This window comes from Excalfactoria chinensis, chromosome 5 (assembly GCF_039878825.1).
Source record: "Excalfactoria chinensis isolate bCotChi1 chromosome 5, bCotChi1.hap2, whole genome shotgun sequence".
In the NCBI taxonomy this organism is placed as follows: Eukaryota; Metazoa; Chordata; class Aves; order Galliformes; family Phasianidae; genus Excalfactoria; species Excalfactoria chinensis.
In genome coordinates this window covers 6812405-6835328 of record NC_092829.1, presented here as the reverse complement: position 1 = coordinate 6835328, position 22924 = coordinate 6812405, and the positions used below count along the sequence as shown (strand labels likewise).

The following is a 22924-nucleotide window of genomic DNA, read 5'->3' as shown; positions in this document are numbered from 1 at the left end:
CTCATTGCAGTTGGTTGCAGGACTGCTGCACAGGATGTAGGTCTCATCTGATACTTTGTAGTAAATAATAGACCTGACTATTTTTGATTGTCTCTATTAAGACTCATTTCCAGGACAGTCCATTTGTCCAGCCCTACTCCAGGATGGCCCAGCTCCAGGCAGAGGAGCGCTGCAGGTAAGTGGGGTGAAAACATGCTTCCTCCCTCAGCCCACCTTGCAGCTACCACGTCACAGCGTAGTTTCACCTGTCATCACTTTCTTTCATCTCTGACATGGGACATGCATCTGTGATTTAAATGTCTGAGAACATCACTTCAGATTGCACACATCCCTGCTGAGAGCCTGAGACAGATGCCAAGGCTTCTGCTTTGTAGTCAGTAACATCAAGCCTGCCTCAGGTTATGAGAGAAACCCGTCCTCTGCTGGAATCAATGAGATTCCTTCTCGAAGTGCTACACCGTTTGGTTTGTGAAGCATGAGGGCTGGGGAAGCCATTTGGTACACACATTTTGCTGGCCATGTTTCATTACATGACCACTTGACATTTCTTCCACAGCAGCTCTGCCTCACCGTAATGAGCGGACTCGAGGTCAGTGCTGGGCAGCAAAGGAGAGCATTTATAGCCTTCCCTGTCTGCTGGGAGTGAAAGGAGCACAAAGGCTGGGAAATTAAGAGAAAAGCACTTGTAGCTGAGAATAATGGTGTGATCCCCATCACTCAGCATGCTGTAGTCCCCAAAGCCTGCTGGAGGCAAGGCCTGAGCATTCCTGCTGCCACAGACAGTGCAGGTGAGGTGCTGGGGGAAACTGGGCAGGAATATGGCCTCATTGCTCTTGATATCTCCATTAACTTGCCTGGCAGCAACTAGCACAGGAAAATCTCAAAGAGGGCTTTAAAGGGGCACAATAGCTCAGGCTTGGGGCTGACTTAAGAGTTGTGTGAGCAATTGCTCAGGCCAGCCCTGACGCTGAGACCAGCACAGCACTGTGCACAGCACTGGGCTGTGTGGGGAAGCATCACGTACCAGCTGACACTACCAGGACAGTGAGCATAGTGGTGTGGATAAGGTAACTGAAATACTCCTACACACCATTAGTGAATTCCACCAGTTTTCCTACAGAATTAGGGGGAAAAAGTGGAGCTGAATATCAAATCATTCTTGATTCATTTGCTCCTGACACTGGAAGCACTCTGTCCCATCCTCAGAGGACAGCTGATGGCCTCTGTCTTCCTGACCCTCATGCAAACCGAAGAGCCTCTCTTGCCAGGAGCACACTGCAAGGAATCCACTCCAAACCTCCCCTCGTCTCCACAGATCTGATTCACAGGGGGTCCAGCCGTGGTACGACCGTAGCACAGCACAGCCCACAGCCCTGTCAGCTGATGGGATCAAGACACACAGATGCTTGTTGCCAGCAGGACCTTTTGACTTGGAGTTTCTGCTCTGAACAGTGACCCAGGTGCAATAGGTCCTCACTTCTAGCTTGACCCAAGAGCAAGACCTTGCATCAAGGCTCAGGTTTATCTCTGGAGACACCAGAGGGTCTTCCTATACTGCAATGCAACTGAAAAAAAGGAATCAGGAAAACAGCTGAGGCAAAGCTAGATACAGTGTTCTTCTCCAAAAGCAAATATATATTTGAACAGGAGTTAACATTCTAGCTCTGCAATCCCAAAGGATCTGACCACTTCTCCCTGCTCTCCGGCTATTAGACTGGGAGCAATGCCTCTGCTAAGTGGAGTTTTACTTTGTTAACAATATCTTCCTTTTTTTTTTCCAGGCTGCTGCTTTTCTTCTTCTTGGGGACATTTGCCATCTGTTTTATAATTTCACCATTATCTGATGGTAGGACTCAGTGACCTTTCTAGACTTTAATTAAAGTTTCTTTCTTTTTGCATTTTCTTCATCAAATCCATGTTTCCAAGCCACTTCTCTTGTGAATATTTTATCATTCTGACTGCAAGGAGATACATGACAGAAATATATTAATTACTTTTTATTTTATCAAACTGATGAATTAATCTGTGATTGGGCCTGAAAAGGGTAGAAAATGTCTCCCGAAGACTATATAGATGTCATGTTAGTCACTTTATGAGTCACTTTACAATTCTTACACTATTTGAGTTTTCAACTACAAATGCAGTCTTTAGCAGTTCAACGCATAATGTAATCACACAGTTATGTTGAGCTAAGTATTTACTGCATCCAGACCTTGCTCCACCACATGCAGAGGAATGGAACTGCAGCATGTGCTGGAAAGGAGGTAACCAGGTTATTATCTACCTCGGTTGGATGGGCCAGGATGGAAGCAATAGAGACATAGGCAGGCTTGGGTCTCTCCTTGCTTATGGAGCACATGATTGATTGCACAAGCAGAGCAACACTCCCCCAAACCCAGTGGCAGCTCCTCAGTGCTTGGCATGGTCTTGTTAGTCAGTGCAATGCCACTTAGCTCCTCTGCATGGGGAAGAATTGCCCCCAGAGATGAACTGCAAGCAGAGACCCAGTTGCATCTGTCACCTGCAACTGATGTCGAGTCTGCTGAATCCCAGAGCACACGCCTGTAAAGTGCAAATTTCTGCAGGGGCTGGAAGATGCTGTTCACATTAGGAACCACATTCCTTATTTTGCCATCTGTGGAACTTCCTTGCTGTTCCAGAATTGTGTTACACAGAGATATCATGAAAGACTGTGCATTTCGTATCCCCATAATACAGTGCACAAGGTTTTACCAGAGTACCTCCAGAATGGAATTAGAGAAACAAGTAGCCTAATATCCAGACTTATAATTAAAGCATTAAAAAGAACTAATGTTCAACAGTGTCCCAGAGAGAGGGATGAGCCAGCAAGGTGAGCCCACACCTCTCTGCTCCCAGAGTAGTACATGGAATCCTGTATCCCATTTCTGCAAGCAAGCAAGGACAGATACAGGGATGGCACAGACAAGCCCAGACCTTTTTAATTTCAAATGGCAATGCATTCTTCTGTGCCTTCCCCTCCTCCACAGTAAACACCTGAGGCAAGGAAATTCCAGCTTGAGTTAACAGAGGATGATTCCAGCTTCACCTAAGGGTAAGAGAAATAGAAACTGAGACGATAAACTCTGAATATCGAATAATGCCCTAGCACACTATTCCCAGACCATTCAAAAGGTACTAAAGTGTGCTGGGGGAGCTTGTCTCTGCTCCATACCTCTCCTACAGTACAGCTTTCCCTCTGTCTCCCTACTGCCCTGTCAGTCACACAGAGCAGAGCAAAGCATGGGACCCTGCGGGGCCATTAGTTGTTCTGAAAGCAAACCTTTCCCTTCCCACAGTGGGCTCAGCAACACCCAGCAGCCCCTCAGGGAAGTAACTCAGCTCCATTGCAGCCATCCATCTCCCCAATCCCACCAAGTAGCTCTCCACTGATTTTATGGCACAGCCCAAACAAGCGCGTTGTGCTGGGGCTTTTCCCCCCTCTGGTTGGAGGACTAATTGCATTTGTCACCTCTGTTCCTACACCCACTGCAAGCGAGCCATTATTCTCATTTACAAACAGGTAGGTAATCTCTTCTCACATGCCCTTAAAAATCATTGCACTATCAGAGCAGGCTGTGCAGATTAGCCGATACTGGGAGATTGTCTTCAGCAAAGCAGTAAAAGCTCTAAGTGCACTAGATTGGTTTTTGATTGACTTTTGGAGGAATAGTATATCAGAAGAATCCCAATAAGCTCTCCCTGTGGTATTTTAAGTGGATATAATGGTCAGAACTGACAGACAGTAATGAGCCTTGTAGACAGGGGCAACTGTATGTTATTTAATTTCCACTAAAGAAGATATCTCAGCAAGGAAGCTCAGCTTAAAGACAACACACAAATACTCCACAGCCAGATTTTGTTTCCATCAATGCTAGAGCACAGGGTGGTCCATCTCCTTCTACGGCTTAAAATTTGGGGGCAAACATCTTAAATGTCACCAGTCAAGGAAGGCAAATAAAAAATGACTTCCTCTTTGGAAAGATGGAGCGAGCGCAGCTCCTGCACAGCCCGTTTCCTAGCATCTAATGTCCTTCACACCAATCGTTTCAAGCTGAAAATGTGAAATCACTGATTAGCACCTGGGGAATTTCAGCTTGGATGTGGGAGAATGAATCCCCTTCGCATCAAATGTCAGGCAGCAAAGCACGGACACCCTGCAGCCAGAGGTGCCGGGGGTTTTTGCTTTGAAGTTGCAAGGCTTGAAGGAGAGTTTTGTGGAGAGGGCAGATTAATCACCCTGTCAAGGCTTGGGAGGGTCTCCTTGGCTTTGCATTCTCCACAAAAAGCAGTATTAAGAATAACCCTTTAGTGGACGTTCCTAATGATCCACAAAACATTCCCTAAAATAAACAGGGCCAGTTGGAGGCCTTCATCCACTCCACCAAAGATGTAAACAGACTCTTTTCTGACTCGTGGTGCTGCTGTTTTCTCATGGTTCCTTCCAGCTGGCCAACCAGCAGCCAGATTTCAGCTCTCTGGGTCCTAGTAAGCAGTGCAGTGAAACCAGGCAGTGATGTGGGAGTGGAAACTACTACCTCCTCTGTGCCCAGGCCTGTGCTGGGAGGGGAGCTAATGCTAGCCCACACTATCATTGCTGCCCCAACATTCAACACAGGTGTGCCTGGGGATCAGGCTGGGGGTTAGGCTCTGCCCCAGAGAGTGGTGGGCATGGAATAGGCTGCCTGGGGCAGTGGGCATGGCCCTAAGCTGCCAGAGCTCAGGGAGCATCCGAACAGTGCTCTTGGACATTGGTTTTGGATTTTGGGTGGTCCTATGTGAAGCCATGAGTTGAACTCGATGATTCCTGTGGGTCCCTTCCAACTTGGGATACTGTGTGATTCTATGATTCTTCTGCTGCGTGTCCGCTTCCCTGCCTCTCCTTTCTCCTGACTTTTTAACTAGATGCAGCCAAAGATGTTCAGCTCCTAAATGATTCGGTTAAAAGCAGTCTAAGACCTAAATGTATGCCTTTATGATGAGAAAGGTTACTAGGGCTTGCCCTTCACCCATGATGAAAGGCAGCAATCAGCTGGCAAGCAGCACAGCCTGCAAGTACATCGCCCCAAGTACATCACAGCATCTGCTGCTACTCCTACCTGACGAGGAGCTAACAAGCCTGGAGGTGCAACAGAGGAGAGGATGAGGTGAAATCTATAGGTTAGCAGACAGCAGTAATTCTGCTAGATTAATGAGGGATTCATGCACTGGGGCTCAGCCTGTTCTAGGAAAAAAAATAGAAAAAGAATTTGTTGCTCAATCCATCTACAGCTGAAGCAGAAAGATCAACGCTGGGAGATGCTGCTTTCATGCTGCAAGTTGTTCCCCGCTGTATCCACAGGCTCATATCTAAAACCAATGGAGTCTCATGCAGGCGACAGCACGTGAGCACCCTGACAGCCTGTGCCTGGAGCCACACAGATGGACATGCTGTCCCCCGGTGCCAGTGGATGGATGCTTTTATACGATGCCTTTATATGGATGCTTTCATATGTCCCCAAGGGAAGGGAAGATGTCGTGTCGATAAACTTTGGTGAAGTTCAGAGCAAGCCTGAACGTGGCTCTGTGAACTCCATCCCAGGGTGGGAGAGAAACTGCTTTCCCTTCCTCCTGCGCTGGCTCAATGAGCCTTGTCCCTGAAGAGAGCCCACATAGAAGAGATAGCAAAATAGGTGGTATTTAGACACCACAACTGGCTGGGGTCGTCATGCAATCCTAGAATCACTGTAGCTGGAATGGACCCTTAAGGGCTGACTGGTCCTACCCCCCTTCAATGAGCAGGGACACCCACAGCTCCATCAGGTGCTCAGAGTCTCATCCAGCCTGACCTTGGGTGTCTCCAGGGGCAGGGCATCCACCGCCTCTCTGGTCTCTAAACCAAAAACCAATAGGGGCTGTGGGGATACTCAGGGGAACTGTTATCCACATCTGCTCTGAGACCTGGCTTGGGGTGACCATGCCCCTGCTTACCCATAGATCCTAAATGAAGGAATGACTCCACAGTGAACCTCATTTGGAGACACCTGCAAGGCAGCCACATGCTTAAGGCAGGGACTGCTTTCATTACAACTGTCCATATTTAAACAGCCTAAGTCAGCTGCTAGAAAAATGCATGGCTGAGAGCAGGCTGGGCATTGCTCACTGCATGCTCTCCAAGTGGCTTCATTTCCAGCTGTGGATTCAAAGGGAAAACACTATCAAGTGCTTAGATAGTGTTTTTCATTTTTCACTGCTTTCTAATCAGCGACTAATTAATTCTCAATGCCCCTGTGAGGTAAATATATCTGTTTCATGCATTAATACATATATATATTATGTTTGATCTTTCCTTAACAAGTCCCTGTAGCCCTGGAAATCCGCCCTGAAAAGAGAGCGGGGGGTGTTGGGGGGGAAACAGCACCAGCTTTGAAATCCAAAAGATCTTCATTTGTAAGTCAGGCTGAAAGTAGAAAGAAAATAGGCAGGTCTGTTTCCCACTGAGGGACTGGTTTGCCTCAATTTGTATTTAGTAAGTGTACCGCCAAAAAGTATTTAATGCATAATGTATAATATAACTAGCACGACGCTAAATAATAACCTGTGCCTTTAAACATTAATGACTGTTTGTGACAATTTCTTTTGAATTTCAAATTACACTGAAAATATTGTCAGCAATAAAAATAAGCCTGCAATAAATAAATGAATTATTGGTGCAATAAACCCAAGTCATGATGGGTCTATTTAAATGCATACACACCTCTGTTTAATGGAGAACAGCAAACATGGTAAGATTTTATATAATACTCTACTAATATGTACATTACAACACAGCCAGTGTCATCTGCTGCAGAGGAATTGCAGTCTAATAAAACTCTTGCAGCCAAAGGATACATTTATACCTTCCCTCTTCTTTAACCTCGTGGTTTTTTGCACAAGGAAATCCTTTCACCCACATACAGATAGATGGGAGACTACATACCAAGGAATATGTAGATGTGATAAATTCAATTATTACTAGTTTACTTAGTTACACACTTCTTACATTTCTGGAAGCTGTGCACAGCGCTCATTCTCATCATCCAAGGTACCAACAGCTCCCATAGAATCATAGAATGGCCCAGGTTGGAAGGGACATCCATGGGCACTTCTGGACAGCAACAAACTGGCTCTGGAAATTACACAGTGTACAAGCTTAAGGTTGGGAACACATTTAATCAAAGAATCATAGAATGGCTTGGGTTGGAAGAGACCTCAAAGACCATCTAGTTCCAACCCCTTGCCATGGGCAGGATTGCCAGTCACTAGATCAGATGTGTGATCAAATGCTGACCCGGCTAGGGTTGTGTTGAATTGACTTCTGGTTCGGTTTGTGTTTGTTTGTTTAATTGGATTTGTTATCGTGCTCAGCTAGTAAAATAAGATAGATGGATGGATGCAACACACAGACTTCCCTATGATGGTGTCATAGTGTGGTGCCTAGAAGTTTGTGCATCTCAACATGCTTAGTCCTTCTGTTGCATGGAAATCTCCAGCTCTCTGGGAAGCTGCCCTATGCTGCCACCAGAGACCATCCAAAAGTTCTCACTGCTCAGCAAGCTGAAGTCACGCCTGAAATCACAAATGTGCTTCATCCAGAGCCTCCCCATGGGGCACAGTGACAGAAGCAAGGCCTGGGGGCAGCAGACGGGGTGCTCCTCGTAGGGAAAAGCAGCCAGAGAAGTTAAGGTGAAATGAGAACTTACTACAAAATTAAGTTTTCAAGGAGATCCAATTTTATTACCTTTAAATGAATTCCTTGGTTTTGCTCCAAATCTAAAAGAAAAAAATAAAAGGTAGGGAAGTGAAATTCATGGAAATTCAGGCTTCCTTTTGAAATAAATGGCTTGGTTTCAGAGCTGGTAAAGAGAAAACTAACAAAGTTAAGGATCCAAGAAATTAGATACTACATTCTCAGTAACACAAAGCATTTTGCTTAATGTTTCACCTTGCAGAACAGCTTCCAGAAAGTGAAGTTTGGATTATCTAGCTTGAGTTTCCTCTTCAGCTTCCACATTAGTCAATGAACAAAAAGAAATCCAGCATTTGCACAGTTATCTTATGTTTGCTATGAGCCAAACCTGACCTTTCACTCCCGTGATACCTGGTGAAAGGGATCACTTCGGCCCCTGTATGGGAACTGGGCATGGGCAGATATCCAAGTGTCTCAGAAAGCCTCAGATATTCTGTTTCCAAGTCAAAACCGCCAAGTGTGAAATAAATGCCACCATGCACTCTTGAGTTTGCTGAGAGCGCGGGACAAAGGTCTCCAAGGTGCCCAAGTCAGCAGCTGAGCTCACCGGGCAGCCTCACTTCTACACACCTGCAAGGCAGTGTAGGAAAAAATCAGCAATTTTATTACCTATCTCCATAACTAGCAGTAGGTCAAGGGTGTGAATTTTGGTGCATGGAGGCCTTTGCAAGCATGTACCTTAACTGAAGCCAACTGCTCCAAAAGTGTTGATCTCAACGCAATGCTCACCTACAGGCTCTCCATGACACACAGTTGGTGGGGTAAGGTCATGCCCAACTATCTCAGACATTCAGCTCTGAGCCGCTGCAGTGGCCACTGCAGAAAGCTATTCCCAAAACAGAACTACACGGTGCATTATTATGCAGCTCTACTGATTTTAATGAGGCTGCTTCAAAGAGGTACAGCGGACACTCTGTGCTTTTACAAAGAGCTGCACAACCTCCATCACCTGCACCTCAATTATCCAATTTCCCCGCTACCTGGAAAGGCAATGCATGTTAATTACATCGAAAGTTATTTTCGTAATTCAATCATTCAAATTTTGCAAAGCTTCTCATAAATTCAGAGCAGCCGAGGCTATGCTATAGACATGGGCGTGTTCACGTCAGCTTTATGCATCTAAGAAATTAAAGACTTGACAGCGATGTAGAAAATGAGTTGCTGAAGTTTTTTTAAACACAAAGCAGACAAAAGGTGTGAGGCAATCTGAGGACATGCCCTCACTCTTAACAACCTTAGAAACGACCTCCCAGCCAGGCCATCAGGTAGAGATTAGTTCATAAATGTGTAGGGCAGCTCCGAATCCCCCAGCCTCACAGCAGGCATGGAATCATAGAATCACAGAATGGTTTGGGATGGAAGGGACTTTTAAAATCATCCAGTTCCAACCCCCTGCTCTAGGCAGGGACACTTCCCTCTAGACCAGGTTGCTCGCAGACCCATCCAGCCTGGCCTTGAACACCTCCAGGAAGGGAGCATTCACAACCTCACTGGAAACAGGCACATGTCATTTACTGCAGAAAGAAAAGAGCCCTCCTCCTTTGGAGTCAGGCTAATCTCAGGGCAAGACAGCTGTGGCAGGAAAAGCCATTTAAGTAATGTAGTGTTTAAAAGGCCCGGGCTGACCTTCATTTCTGTCTATCTGCTTGCTCACAGCACTGCCTCTAAAGTGCTGTGCAACATAAATAGCATCTGCCCTGGGATTTTTAGCCTGAGCTTAGCAGAAATCACTCTGGTGGCTGCAATGCACCTAACATTTCTCTGTGATTAGTCGCTGAAGTTCTGCAGTTCTTCTGACATTTGGTTCATGTGTTACACTGCTATTTAGCCAGTCAGGCTCTGGGTGGTGACTGATGAGGGGTGGAATAGGGCAGTCTGCTCAGCAAAGCTCTGCTCTTGGAAAAGTGGAAAGCACGGAAAGAGGGAGGCTGAGAACTGAGGGTCAACTTTGGTATATGCTTTCCTTCAGTCTCCAAGCATCTTCTCAGAATGAGTGGTGGTGCAGTGGCACAGCTGCCCAGGTGGTGGTTGGGTCACCATCCCTGGAGGTGCTCAAGAATCATGGAGATGTGGCAATGAGGGATGTGGGCAGTGAGCACGGGATGGGTTGGGGCTGGACAGGATGATCTTAGAGGTCTTCTCCAGCCTTAATGACTCTATGATTCTAAGATCTGCAGCCCATGGCACAAGGGAGCTTATCAAGGTTTCTCAACATGGCACCTCTAGCTCATGACGGCAGGAGTCCATCTCCAGCAGTGGGTTGACTCCTGAACCCCCCTGACCTGGTGCAGTTTAGTGGTGCCACATTCAGCCCTGCAAGGTCTCAGTTTCCAGAAAGAGAAGCACACAGCCATGACTGCAGCAAACTTCTCCACACAGAACAACCCAAATCACTGCAGTTTTGACAGCACTTCTCTTCAGTTCATCCCTTCCCACCTGAATGCAATTGCAGTGCCATCCATTTTCTGAATGATGCAGATGCTGCCTGCATGATGCTCTTTCCAAAGGCTGAACAGTGCTGCTATAGCAGGGCAGATGGGAGGACCACACCGATGGCAGAGGGAGCTGTGGTGGGCCAGATGGAACTACCATGTGGATTAGAAGGTCCTGGAGCAGATACAGGAGCAGGGATGGGCTTGCAGCAGGACAGGCTGCTGAAATACCAGACTCTAACTGAAAGCAGAGAATGAAACAGAGAATGAAGCACGCAAATGGCCTCATTAGCTTTAACAATCTTACTTACTTACTTAAAAGCAAGTGGTTGCTTTGTCCCTATGATGCTTGAGGACCTCAGAGGGGCTGGCAGGCAGCTGTGGTGCCTTCTTACTAGAATCAGCCATATAATAGATTGGAAGCAACCTCTAAGATCATCTATTTCACTGTACCCACCGACCACGAATCTCAGTGCCACATTTCCATGCTTTTTAACACCTCCTAATATCAGGCTCTGGAGAGCAAGGCATTGTTTCTCAGAAGGGCTACCTGGTACAGGAGGAAGCAGGATCCTCCCACTACTCCCCCTCGAAAAACTGGACTTCATGATCTTGAAAGTCTTTCCCAATCTAGACGATTCTCTCATTCTAGGATTCTGTGTTAGCATTTTGCAAAGTCTTGCTTGAAGATTCCCTTACAGTTCCTGCCTAAACATAACACACACTGTATGGACTCCTCATGATTCTGTAGGCAGTCTGTGTGGTACCACACACAGGAACTGCTGCCTGACCCTGGGTTTTCTTTCTGGGAAGCATGGACAGGTGAAGGATGGGAAATGAGAATAGCAGCATCCTCAGGCTGCAAAGCTCAGTGTGACCCCTGAACAAGGTGCGACTATTCAGTACTCCAGGTCTGAGGTTGGTTTTTACCCTGTGGTTAAAAGGACATGCATACCAAAGAAGGGATTTTCTAACCTGGAACATTTTGGGGAGTTTGGTCTTGCAAGACACATAGAAACCCCTCATCCATTGCCGGGGTGCAAAAAGGGACAGTGATCCATTCCTGACACATCTGTGTTTCTGTCGCATCTGGATGAGATAAAGAAACACCGAGGAGCATGAAAGCACTAATGTTTTCCCTAAAACAAAAACAAAAAATGGGAAAGGGGGCCCAGCTTTTTCCTCCCGCAAAGAGCAGCTAAAGAAAGAGTTACCAGGGGTGAAGAAATCACCGAAGAGTGTCTCCATTTCCCTCTCTCCTAGGATGGAAGATCATAACCCTCTGAAGAAAGCAACACGTGCCTCATCCAAAATCAACCATCCTGAATGGGAGCCTGGTGTCAGCATCCAAGTCCAACTTCCTGCGTTGCAGTCCTTAAATAAATGCAATATGAAATGGATACAGAGAGCAGACAGGCAGCACTCACTGTTTCCAGCACATTTCCAGGGAGCAGAATTCCCTCCCTGAAATTGAGGAGGAATCCAAAGAAGACAGCGGGAAGATGTTAATAAAGTTTTTTGTGTGTGTGTGTGATTCTTTTCTGGTGTCAAATGTCATCCCGTTTGCCCATCTGGGATATTAATAATGCAAATAGTGTTAAAGGTTGCTTTGCTCAGAATAAGCCACAGGAACTTCTAGACTTCATTAGACTCACATATTTCCTCTCCTCCCATTTAAATAAAGAGAAGGGACGTTGTGCCGTTTCCTTTCAGGCAAAACTGTTGGGCTGTGGCAAGGTTCTTACACTGTTTAATTAGCCCACTCAAATTTCACTGCATCGGGAATATTCTAGTGACAATAAGGTCCCACTCCTGCTGAGCATCAGAAGGTTGAAAATAAAAACCTCTGTTATGCAAGCGCAGCCTCAGCAACATGCTTAAGACGGTCGGAAAATACCATCCAGTCACATTATTCTTCCTATGAATTTGGGGAAATGAAATCAAACCGGTTTTTGCCTCTCTAAAACCCGCTGCTACCTCCCCCTGTGAAAAGCAGTCCATATTTCAGCCTCATCACTGTTGGTACGGTGTCTCATAAACCCTTGCAAACATATCTTGCAATCACACAAAAAAAACCCAAACCAACCAAAAACAACACAAAAAGCTAAAATATGATAAGCAGCCAATAAGCATGATGCAGAGCCTAATGTAAAATATCCCTCTTCCATGCATCGAAGTTAGCGAGCAGACGCATTACTCACTGATTGATATATTATCCTTCCCTGCCAACGCATCTGGGCACATCACAAAGTGGAAAACAGTACATTAATCTCTGTCAGAGGGAAATCAATGGGAATCAGGCACCTAATTCCCTTAGCTGCTTTGGGAAGTCCCGCCCTTCTCCACTTACCATAAATCACATTTAGGAGGAACCCTTCCCCTGCCTGTGTGCATGCTGTAACCCTGCTCTGCTCCCGCTGCAACGAGGACCCTCATGGCTTCGTGCTCTCTGATAATCCCCAAGCAGGGGGAAATAAAATGGAAGTGACACCTCAAAATAAATATGGAATGGAGAGTCGACCATTAATTTTGCAGTCAGGTACTGGCTGGTTGAGTTATTCTGCTCCTCAAAGCGTTGTGGCTTCTATATGCGGTAGGAGTATTTGTCAAAATCACATTTGTTATTTGGTTGGTACCAGTTCAGCAATTTAGATACATATCTATGAGCAATCACTTTCTCATTCCTGGCTTACAATGTTCTGGGATCGTTCTTCATATGAAAAGTTGATTAATTACAGGAATGGAAGGATAACATCAGATGGGCTGAGCGAGGAAGACAGCTGGTACCTGGTGGGGTTGCCTGCTGCACGTGATAGAGTTGGGTTCACAGTACCATAGAACTTTTCCAGTGCCAAAAGCTGCTACAGTTTGCTTCCCAAACCAAATAAGCACAGAGCAGCCATGCTGGATCCAAGCAGGACACACCACGGCCATGCCTACAGAAGCCCTGCAAGATGTGTTTAAGCTGACATCCATCCACCAGTGAAGGGCTGGGGTGCTTACAGCCCTGCTGTCCTTGTTGCCTAGGGAAAGAAGACATCAGCCTCCAGTGTCCACTGCCGAGCAGCACCATCCCAGTGCTAAAAGCAAACATTTTCCTTTTTGTTCCCTAGGGTTTGGGGTTTTTCTGCTTTGTTTTGTGGTTGTTGGTTTGTTGTTGTTGTTGTTGTTGTTTTTCCCTTTTAATCATTCATGTTAAACTGTATAGAAATAATTCTCTTTTTACAGCACCACCCAAGACCTTTTCCATCGCACCATCCCACCTCTGGCTTCATGCCTATTATTCACTGCCTCCTTCAGAAACCAGCAGGAGCACAGGCAGGGGCTGCTCCTGGGAGCAGGGAGCAGCACACAGCCCCAAAAACACAGAGTGCATCAGTGCAGAATGGTGCGTCCTTGCTTCAGGTTGGACGTCAGGAAAAATCCCATCTCAGAAAGTGGTCAGGCACTGGAATGAGCTGCCCTGGGACATGGTGGAGTCACCGTTTCTGATGGTGTTCATAGAATGTTGAGATGTTGTACTGAGGGTCATGGTTTAGTGGGAAATCTTGGTGGTAGGTGAACAGCTGGACTGGATGATCTTGGAGGTCTTCCAGCCTTGGTGATTCTTTGACTTACCCTCCAACATTGTCACTGGAGCAAAGAAATGATGCTGGGGCAGAGATTCCAAAGGAGCAGGGGTAGGGGCCAGCATCAAGGCAGCAGAGTCCCCACTGTCACCAGGAAACTTCTTTGTTCAGAGCTTTTGTGATAAAAAAACACAGATTCAGATGGGCCCAAGAAATTCACAAATCTGTGACAAATTGGTTAAAGCAAAAAGGATCCCAAAGTGATGCTGGCAGGGGAAAGTCTGTGTGTTGTTTCTTAACAAAAAACATATTTTCACTTTTCTTTTTGAAGCAGTATTTCGAAAGTTTACATACAGCCCCTCAGTGTAAATGTTAGAGCATGTGTCATTTAGTGGGGGGAGGGTGGAAATAAATAAAATGCAGTATATCTGAAGTGTAATGAGATATCTGGATTTAGACCAAGCAAAATATTTAGAGCTGCGTTTCCCTTCAGCATCCTGGCTCAGCTGGCAGACTCAGGCTCTGGGTCTCAGCGAGGGAACCATTCCCTGTCATCCTGCAAGAGCTGCAAAGGAGCTGAAAAAACATAGGAGAATGTGAACCCCGTCACATCAGGGCTGTTCATCCATCTGACAGGCTCTATCCCACGCAGCTAAAACAAATCTCCCATGCTGGCAAGGCTTCCCTCGCAACGCACACACATCAAGTGATCAGAACATTTCACTTTCTTGCAAAGTGCCTGTTTCCCAGCAGCTGCTCTGAAGCCTCTCTCTGATCTTGCTGTTTTTGCATCTATCAAGACTTCAGTCTCCCGCTACTCCAGCAGCACAGTGTATGGGTATGGTTGGCCCTTTTGGCTGTCAGAGCAACATCTCACCCTTTGTCAGCATCCTGCACATACCGTGCAGGGAATGTGGATGCACCGGGGTAAGGAAGGAAGGTTTTTATTTTAAGGATAAAAAGAAAAGTAAAGAAAATCAGCCAGGTTATTGTGAAGGACGCTTTTTGCTTAACCCCTGCACTGGTTGGTCCATTCACCAGGTGATCATCTTACATTCAACTGCAAGATGAAGTGTGTTAGGAATTGGGAAAAGAGCTTGCAGGGGAAAAGCCAGGAGAATCATAGAATCATAGAATCACCAAGGTTGGAAAAGACCTAAAAGATCACCCAGTCCAACTGTTCACCTATTAACAATAGCTCCCACTAAACCATGTCCCTCAACACAACATCCAGTCTTTCCTTAAACACCCCCAGGGTTGGTGACTGCACCACCTCCCTGGGCAGTCCATTCCAGTGCCTTAACACCCTTCCTAATGTCCAGCTTGAATCTCCCCTGTCGTAGCTTGGAACCATTCCCTCTGGTCCTATCACTAATGACATGAAAGAAGAGGCTGACCCCCAGCTCACTACAACCTCCCTTCAGGAAGTTGTAGAGAGCAATGAGGTCTCCCCAGAGCCTCCTCTTCTCCAGGCTGAAATTACACGTTTGCAGGCTGAGCTACACATTTGCAAGGCAAACAAACAAACAAACAAACAAGGTGAGATTTCAGCTGTTGACACACAGCTCCAGTGCAAGTGGCAGCCAGCAGGCGAGGGGAAGAAGCTGGTTCCCCCATGGACAACCATGGACAACCAGCACCTGGGAGCTGTGCACCAGGAGCCTTTGTCTCCCACAGGGCTGCCATGGGTCACAGAATCACTGGGTCATCAAGGTTGGAAACAACCTTCAAGATCATCAAGTCCAACCATCAAGCCAACCTACTGCGTCCCACTGCTGCATCATATCCCTTAGTGCCACATCCACACATCTCTTGAATGCCTCCAGGCACAGGGATTCCACCACACCCTGGGCAGCCCATTCCAATGTTGATTCAGGTCCTGTAGAGCAAAGAAACCTGCACCCTCCACCTCATTTGAAAACTACTTTTGATCAAACTGAATGAGCATCCAAATCAGTGCAGTCCTATTCTTCCTCTCACCGACTCCATCTTCCTGTGACATTTTTCTGCTCAGTTTAATTGACCCCTCTACTGGCGTCACACCTCTCCATCTCTGGCCAGGCCAGGTGTTGTACCACCAGTGCTTGAACCCACTGGAGACACTGCCAGCAGTCAGCCTGGAGGTGGGATGGAGGCGGGTGCTGGCTGTCACAAGGTGCTGGCAGGGCTCAGAAACAGACATAAGCACACTAATTTTATGCTGCTGCCAGAAGCAATCAGCAGCAGGACGGTCAGCAATGCTGGCAGGTACCCAGTTGGTCATTACTTTTCAGACTCATCCTCTGGGATGAAGGCAGCAACCTTTATCTCTCTCTCTCGAATAAACAGAACATAAAACCGGGAGAGACTTCACAGAACACCAACAAACCTTCCAGTTTTCAGCCTAGATTAGTTCATGGTTAATTTATTCTTATTTATTCTTATGCAACCTTGTTTTCATTGCTTTTCCCTGGTGTTTGCCCCTTTGAAGTATTTATAGATTGAACTCAGATCCCCTCTTTGCCTTTGCTGGCTGAGGCAAGCCACATTCTTAGGAGTCTCTGAGAAGAGAAATGCTTTATTCTCCTACCAATCTCCTAGCATTTCCATCCATACTATTGGCTTGACCACACCATGAGGTTGGTTGTAGTTGCCTGCCAGCTCTCACTGAAAAGCATTTTGGCCATTTTGGCAGGTGATGTCCCAAACTCACCTTTGCAGGTAAGGCCATGGCCAACCCTGTGCTTCCGAGCCCCATGCAGACAACTCTTTCCCCACTAAGGCCATATCTCATAGTGACCTCTCTCACTTAGCACCTTATGCGCCAGACATCCTTCCTTCACTGGGACCAGAGTGCATGGCTGGGGCCCTTCCCTCAACCCTAGAGGTTGGCACAAAGCACCCGGCCTGTTTATTTTCCATCGTTGCTCTGCTCACACCCCACCAGCTCCGGCCCTGCGTGTTTCATCTTTTCTCTCTGTCAGGAGCACTTAAGGAAATTTCATGGTGATGAAAATCCGCAGTGATCAGCCGTGTTTGTCTGGGAAACAGCGAGCGGCAGAAACGGTCTAAATACTTTCAGGCCTCTGGCAGTTCACAGAGCAATACCCCAGGCAAAGAAAAAGATATCTTGATTAGAATAATTATAATTGTCTTTTTTCTTCATTCTTTCTACAGAAATTCCAGGCTAAATTATCATCTAATTTCAGAGAGCTCCATGACCGAGATTATCTATGAGTCATTTGTAATTATGTGCCAGATTGTATTAAAGCATGAAAATACAAAGGTTTCTCATCAAATACTAAGAGGGGGGGAGGTGAGAATCAAATTACATTGGAGCAAGATAACAGTTCCAGCCACTTTCTGATTCATAGCGTCCAGAAAACGCAAAGAGAAAGGAGAAAAATCTCATTTTAATAATTGTAGAATTGTGAAAACGGAGAAATTACAGGAAATTCCAGTTTAAGGCCGACATACCTTCCTCTTCCCATGCTGCTCCAAAAGCAGTCAGTGTCAGGCACCATCTGACTGGCTCACTGCTAATTCCCATGGGAATTTCTACTGCAGCCTCACCCCTGGGTCTGGGTTTAGCATCAAGTGGGTGACGGGTGCCATTGAGAAACAGCCTAAGGTCTTCCCAGCCAGGCTGGGAGCAGCACACAGTCCTCAGTATGGCTGTGAGGTAGATTTTGGACAACCATCAGGAAGCAAGGGAAGGTAGAGGTTCACAGTTTCCAGGATGTGGCTTAGCTCAGCTCACATGAACTTCACATGTCATTGATGGGACCCCAGTTAAATGCACGCATGTACCAGGACGTGACACAACTTCAGCAATAAAACCACAGTGTGGGGCATGCCAAAGAAAGAAGCTAGCAGCAGCACTTACTGTGCAGGGCAAGTTGGCCAGCTGCAATTTATTCTGCATGTTGTTCAGACATCTCAAATTGTCTTCATTCCTCACTGAGTTCTTGTAATGCCTGTTGCACGAGCACACCTAAAACACCAAATCTTCTCTTGGCAAATGACTTCTTTCAGGATGGGCCTCCATAGAAATACCTGCTCTTGGACAGAGCGAATGACACAACCTGCCAAGGGTCTTTATTACAAAAGAATCATCAAGGAACAAACAGAGGACTGTAGGGGTGGTGACAAAATGACTAACGTCGCCTATTTGCTACTTAATGTTAGCATTGCTGAGATACTTCCTGCTGGCAGAACATCTACACACTCAATGTAGCGTGGACAGCCAGGTGTACCAGGGTCAGCAGTCCAGGCAGGTCCAAAGGACAGTGAAGCTTGTGAAGGCAGCCAGGTACTTGCTCTTAGTGGGCATCTTTTACTGCTTTCATCAAGCTCGATTCATCTTTTATTATGTTTGGGGACAGTCAATCCTATGCCTGTGCAAATGAATCACTGCACGCTCCCATGGGGCCAAACCTTACACAGCCAGAAACAGACCAGGAAGAACCACCAAATCCTTGAGATTTTGGGTTGGTCATGTCTTGGTTTTGTGGGGGTTTTCTGTTTGTTTGTTTGTTTTTACAGCCATAATTCTACTTCCAACACGACTGCTTTATATTTCATAAAATATAACATTGGTCGGAGGAGGAAGCCAAAACTAACCAGGCTATTTCACATGATAGTCAAGAAGGGGCTGGCATTCTGCTGCCCTGCTTATAAGCCTCCCCGAAACATCCCTTGACCTCAGCAATGGGAAGAGGCAAGTATCTGAGAAATGTAATATTTCTCCTGAACTGCATCGCGTTAATCACATTTCACTCTCCCTTTGCACCTCTGTAAATCACAGAGTAACTGTGGAACTCAATGATGTTACACTGATGCAAAACCACTCTCAGGAGGGAACCAGTCAGCATAAATCAATCCCTTCTATTTCCTTGTACATAACCTGGTGCCAAGCTCTGCCAAATCAAGGAGAAAACATTCCCAAGAATTTTCCAAAGGCAACGGCCTGTCTAAGCACAAATTTATACATCTGCCATTAAAGTTTTCTTTATCTCATTAAAATGACTTGCAAAACCATCTGCTAGCTAATAAAAGACTTTTTAAAGCTTTAATATGGCATTTTATAATGAAATATACCAGGGGGAAAAATAGGACATGTACTTAGACAGAACAGCAACAATCTGCAGTTCTTGCATAGGAGCCAATGATGTTCACTCCCATGACTAATTAAAGAGACTGAAGGCTTCAGCCCTTTGAACATTTCTTGTACAAATACCGTAACTCCTAAATACATACACATTTTTACTCCGACTGCTCCCAGACGCTGCAGCATTACTGATATCACACTGTTTTCATGTTAAAAAAGGCAGATTTCCCTTTCATGTCTGACTTCGTTCCATTTTGTTAGCATTTTATGCGTCCAATATTTATTACATATCTGAGGGATTCCAATTGGTAATTTCTCCTACAGACATTTCTTGCTGTCAGACACGACAACCACAAGGGACATAAGGGACACCCAGTGATAAGCATGGCTCAGTGGCACCAAACTCTTGCAGAGGAAATGAGGAATTTCAGGTTCCATCTTACCAAAGCAGGTCTCTGCTGTGTTTGCAGCTTGCCTCCTCCTCCTCTGGTGAGGGACAGCCCCAGCTCTGTCACCTGCAGCAAACAGTGCTTTCACACTCCAAGTCTCACCACAGTTCTCCATCTGTGCTATTTTTCCCCTCTCTTTCTTGTACCATTTGACATCGCTGCTCTTCAGTAGTGATTACTCACTCCTGCTGGGCACACAGGACTCTGCTTGGAAGGAAAGCTGCAAATTGCAGCAAGGTGCAACTTGCAGAAATGGAGGGAATAACTTGGAAGAAAAAAGGCAAAGCCACCTGTGCCTCCAGCCATCTCAAGATCTACTCAAGAAGTAGATAGCTAAGCTTGGCTGTAATAGCAAGCCTGAAATGATGCTAGCAGAGACACAGCCTTCCTTCCAAACGTTGCCTATATCCTGCAATAGCTCTGTATTTATTCTTCCCACTTCCAAACTTTACCTGAGGCGCTATGGATGCCTCAACTGCTTATCTCCTGGGCATATGTGCTGCAGTAGTAACTGTGGATACACAGACGGGACTGATCCATAGGCTGAACAAAGCCCTGAGGACCCAACCTACCTCTGCACAGTGGTATCAGTACACTGGCTTCTCCTCATTCAAATCTGCAGCAGATGGGGCCATATATAATCCCCTTATAGATGTACCCACAGAGCACAATCATCTGAGACGTGGCTGCTTCACACCCCTACAAACAGCAACAATACTTTGGGTCTGTGCTGGGCTCCTGTACAAAGGCTGGCAATGCCCCTATGGTCAGAGAATCTGCTTCACAGGGTAGAGAAGACCGGAAAATTTATACTTGCATGAATTCCAAGCACAACACCTAACAGTGCTTTAGATGGCATTTTATTAATGCAGTGCAGCCGGCTCCTCTGAACCAACCTAAAATATACAAGGAAGATCAAAAAGATGAAAGATCCTTCATCTTTCTGCGGGCAGCAAAACCCACTCAGACTCTTTCTCTTGGTGCTGGATAGTCTGGAAAGAAAATACAATGATTCACATTGCACTGCCTTGCTGCTGGAGACCTCAGAGCTTACGGTAGGTCCTTCTGATTTAATGCAGCATGCAGCCGTATCGAACAATTTCCCAGTGGCCCCATGTAAGAGTTTGCTTGGAAACAGTGAGCGGAGTTCTGAAACCATTTGCTTTAGCTGTATTTTACCCTGTGTCAACCCATGAATCTTATTTGAATTGTGCTGGTGTGTTTGTATAGACTCTCCTTTGGCGAGTGAACAGGGAGGAATCAAAGCAGATACACGGATCTCGCCTGTTTCCCAGACACAACGCTGCTCTGAAGAATCATTATTCAATTACAGATATGTGTCAGAGTAGTCTATTACCACCTAGAGAGGGAAAGTTTTGACAGCTGCAGCCATCGCCTTAGAGAGCTGAAGAGGAATGCATTATGTGCTGCACGCTACAGCTGTATCGCCACTGAAGTTCCATTTTCTCATTTATTTTAACATCACCAGAACAGGTAACTCCCCTGCACTGGTTAATGAGGAAAGGCAGATTGATCGTCTTGCCAAACAGAGCAAGGATTGGCTTTGGGCAACATACTGCATATCACACCATTATTTACCCCAGGGCATTTTTTTTCCCTTCCTCTCCTGCTGGTAGCACCCATGGGACTGTCATTAATGGCACAGATCCTCAGCTTATGTAAAGCAGCAAAGCTTATTGCCTGATGCAAAGTCACAGGAACCAATTTACAGTGACTGTGCAGATCTATCATGGATACATCCACGTGTCCCCCTGTGACCCCACAGTACCAACAGACACCTGCTCAGGGCAAGGCTCACGCTCTTCACATAGGACTTTTGCATATGATGTTTGCTCCAAAATCCTGGTCTGCAGAAGGGTGGATAACCAAAACCAGGAGCAGCACCTGTGACATTAAGGCAGATCCAGGGGCCACATCAGAGCAAAGGACAGGAGCTGTAAACCTGCCGGCCCCACCACCCAAGATGCAACTTTTCTACCTTTTAGTCTCCCTGTACAAATAGATGTTACCGTTCTCACAGAAGAGCGCTGAAAATCACTTGGTAAGAGCGGTGTTGGTGCCGTTCCTTTCATTGCTTCGTTCAGATTCCTTTAATTTGCAGTACTTTTCTGGTTTTGAAGAAGCACTAAGAGCACTAAGAGCAAATAAGAAAGCATCCTTCCTGCAATGTTGCAATGGAGACAGATAATAAGACGCCCGCCGTCCTGGTGTGCAGTGCAGTGCCACTTACTGCCAGCCCATACAACAACAAACACACCCTTCAGACCAGAAGTCATTAAATCCTTTGCTTGGAGTCACATGACAGGATGGGATTTTTGTTTTGCATTTGTATGAAGTGTGTCTGCCTCCCTCATCTCCATGAAAATGCACAACAGTCCCAAAAGAATAAAACAATGAAGATGAAGAAACACATCAAGCAAGTTTGTTAGGCTGCAAGGTATTGGTCCTGCCTCATTTCTCAGTGCTTCACTCCTCTCACCAAACAAACACCACCCACCCAGACCAGAGCCGGGCACCAGGGCATCAAAACATGGAATAACATCCTACAACTCTTCTTCCATGTGTGCCTGGAGTAGGAAATTACAGCACCTCTCCTGTTACAATCTGTGAACCCAAACACAATGGACGTTGAGATCTGCTGGTCATAAATGAAGCTAATATAAATCTTTGCAATATTTCAGAATGGTTTTGGCTGTGACATCCTGATGTGGTCGGGAAGGCAAAAAAGTACAGGACGAAGCTAATATATTGCACAGCTTGGGAAAGGCAGAAAATATGAGGCCGAAGCAAACAGTACTTCATTGCAATTTAGATATTATGGTGGAGAGAACATCAATGATGGACAGCACTGGAGAAATTCCCAACCACCGCTGGAAAGGATTGGAACAGCTGTAAAAAAACTACAACTGAAAACATCCTGATGTCAAAGAGAGCAAGACTGTACCTAGAGATTAAGGGATTGCAATAAAATGCTGGAATGAGGCACATTCAACATCATATCATGGAATCATAAAGGCTGGAAAAGACCACAAGGATCATCTATTCCAACCATCCCACCATGCCCCGTCACCAAATCACAGAATCATTAAGGTTGGAAGAGACCACTAAGATCCAACCATCAAACCATCCCCATCATGCCCACTAAACCACATCCCTAAATTAAAACATCCCTATAGCACAGAATCACTGAATTGTAGAGGTTGGAAGGGACCTCTAGAGATCATCAAGTTCAACCCCCCTGCCAAAGCAGGTTCCCTACACCACATAGGTAAAATATAATATATAACAGCAAAACTACTGGTAACTGCTCTGCTATATCCTACTGCTTCCACAGTCAGTTAATTATACAGCTTGGTGCTAAAACCTCATTAATGTAATGCAGTTTACAGAAAGTATTTACATTTATCAGCAGAACAATTTCTTGGAAGAAACACTTTCCTGAGGAGACTTATCTACACGTTTAGGGACAGAAGAAAGCTCTGAGTTAAAAGCCTTTCTTCCAGTATCGACCAGCCAAAATAACATTCACAAGAACAAAGACAGAAGAACCAGAAATTAGCAGAAGAGCACCATAAAGG

The 22924-nt window shown here is 45.9% G+C and overlaps 1 long non-coding RNA gene across 1 annotated transcript; it reads right to left on the bottom strand.

Moving 5' to 3' along the window:
• Nucleotides 1-1224: 1224 nt before the first annotated feature.
• On the bottom strand, nt 1225-3363 carry LOC140253605 (uncharacterized). Its single transcript, XR_011903909.1, has 3 exons — nt 3194-3363; nt 2956-3067; nt 1225-1565 (listed from the first exon to the last, which is right to left on the bottom strand). It is a non-coding gene; the product is annotated as an uncharacterized lncRNA (long non-coding RNA).
• Between the last annotated feature and the right edge of the window lie 19561 nt (nt 3364-22924).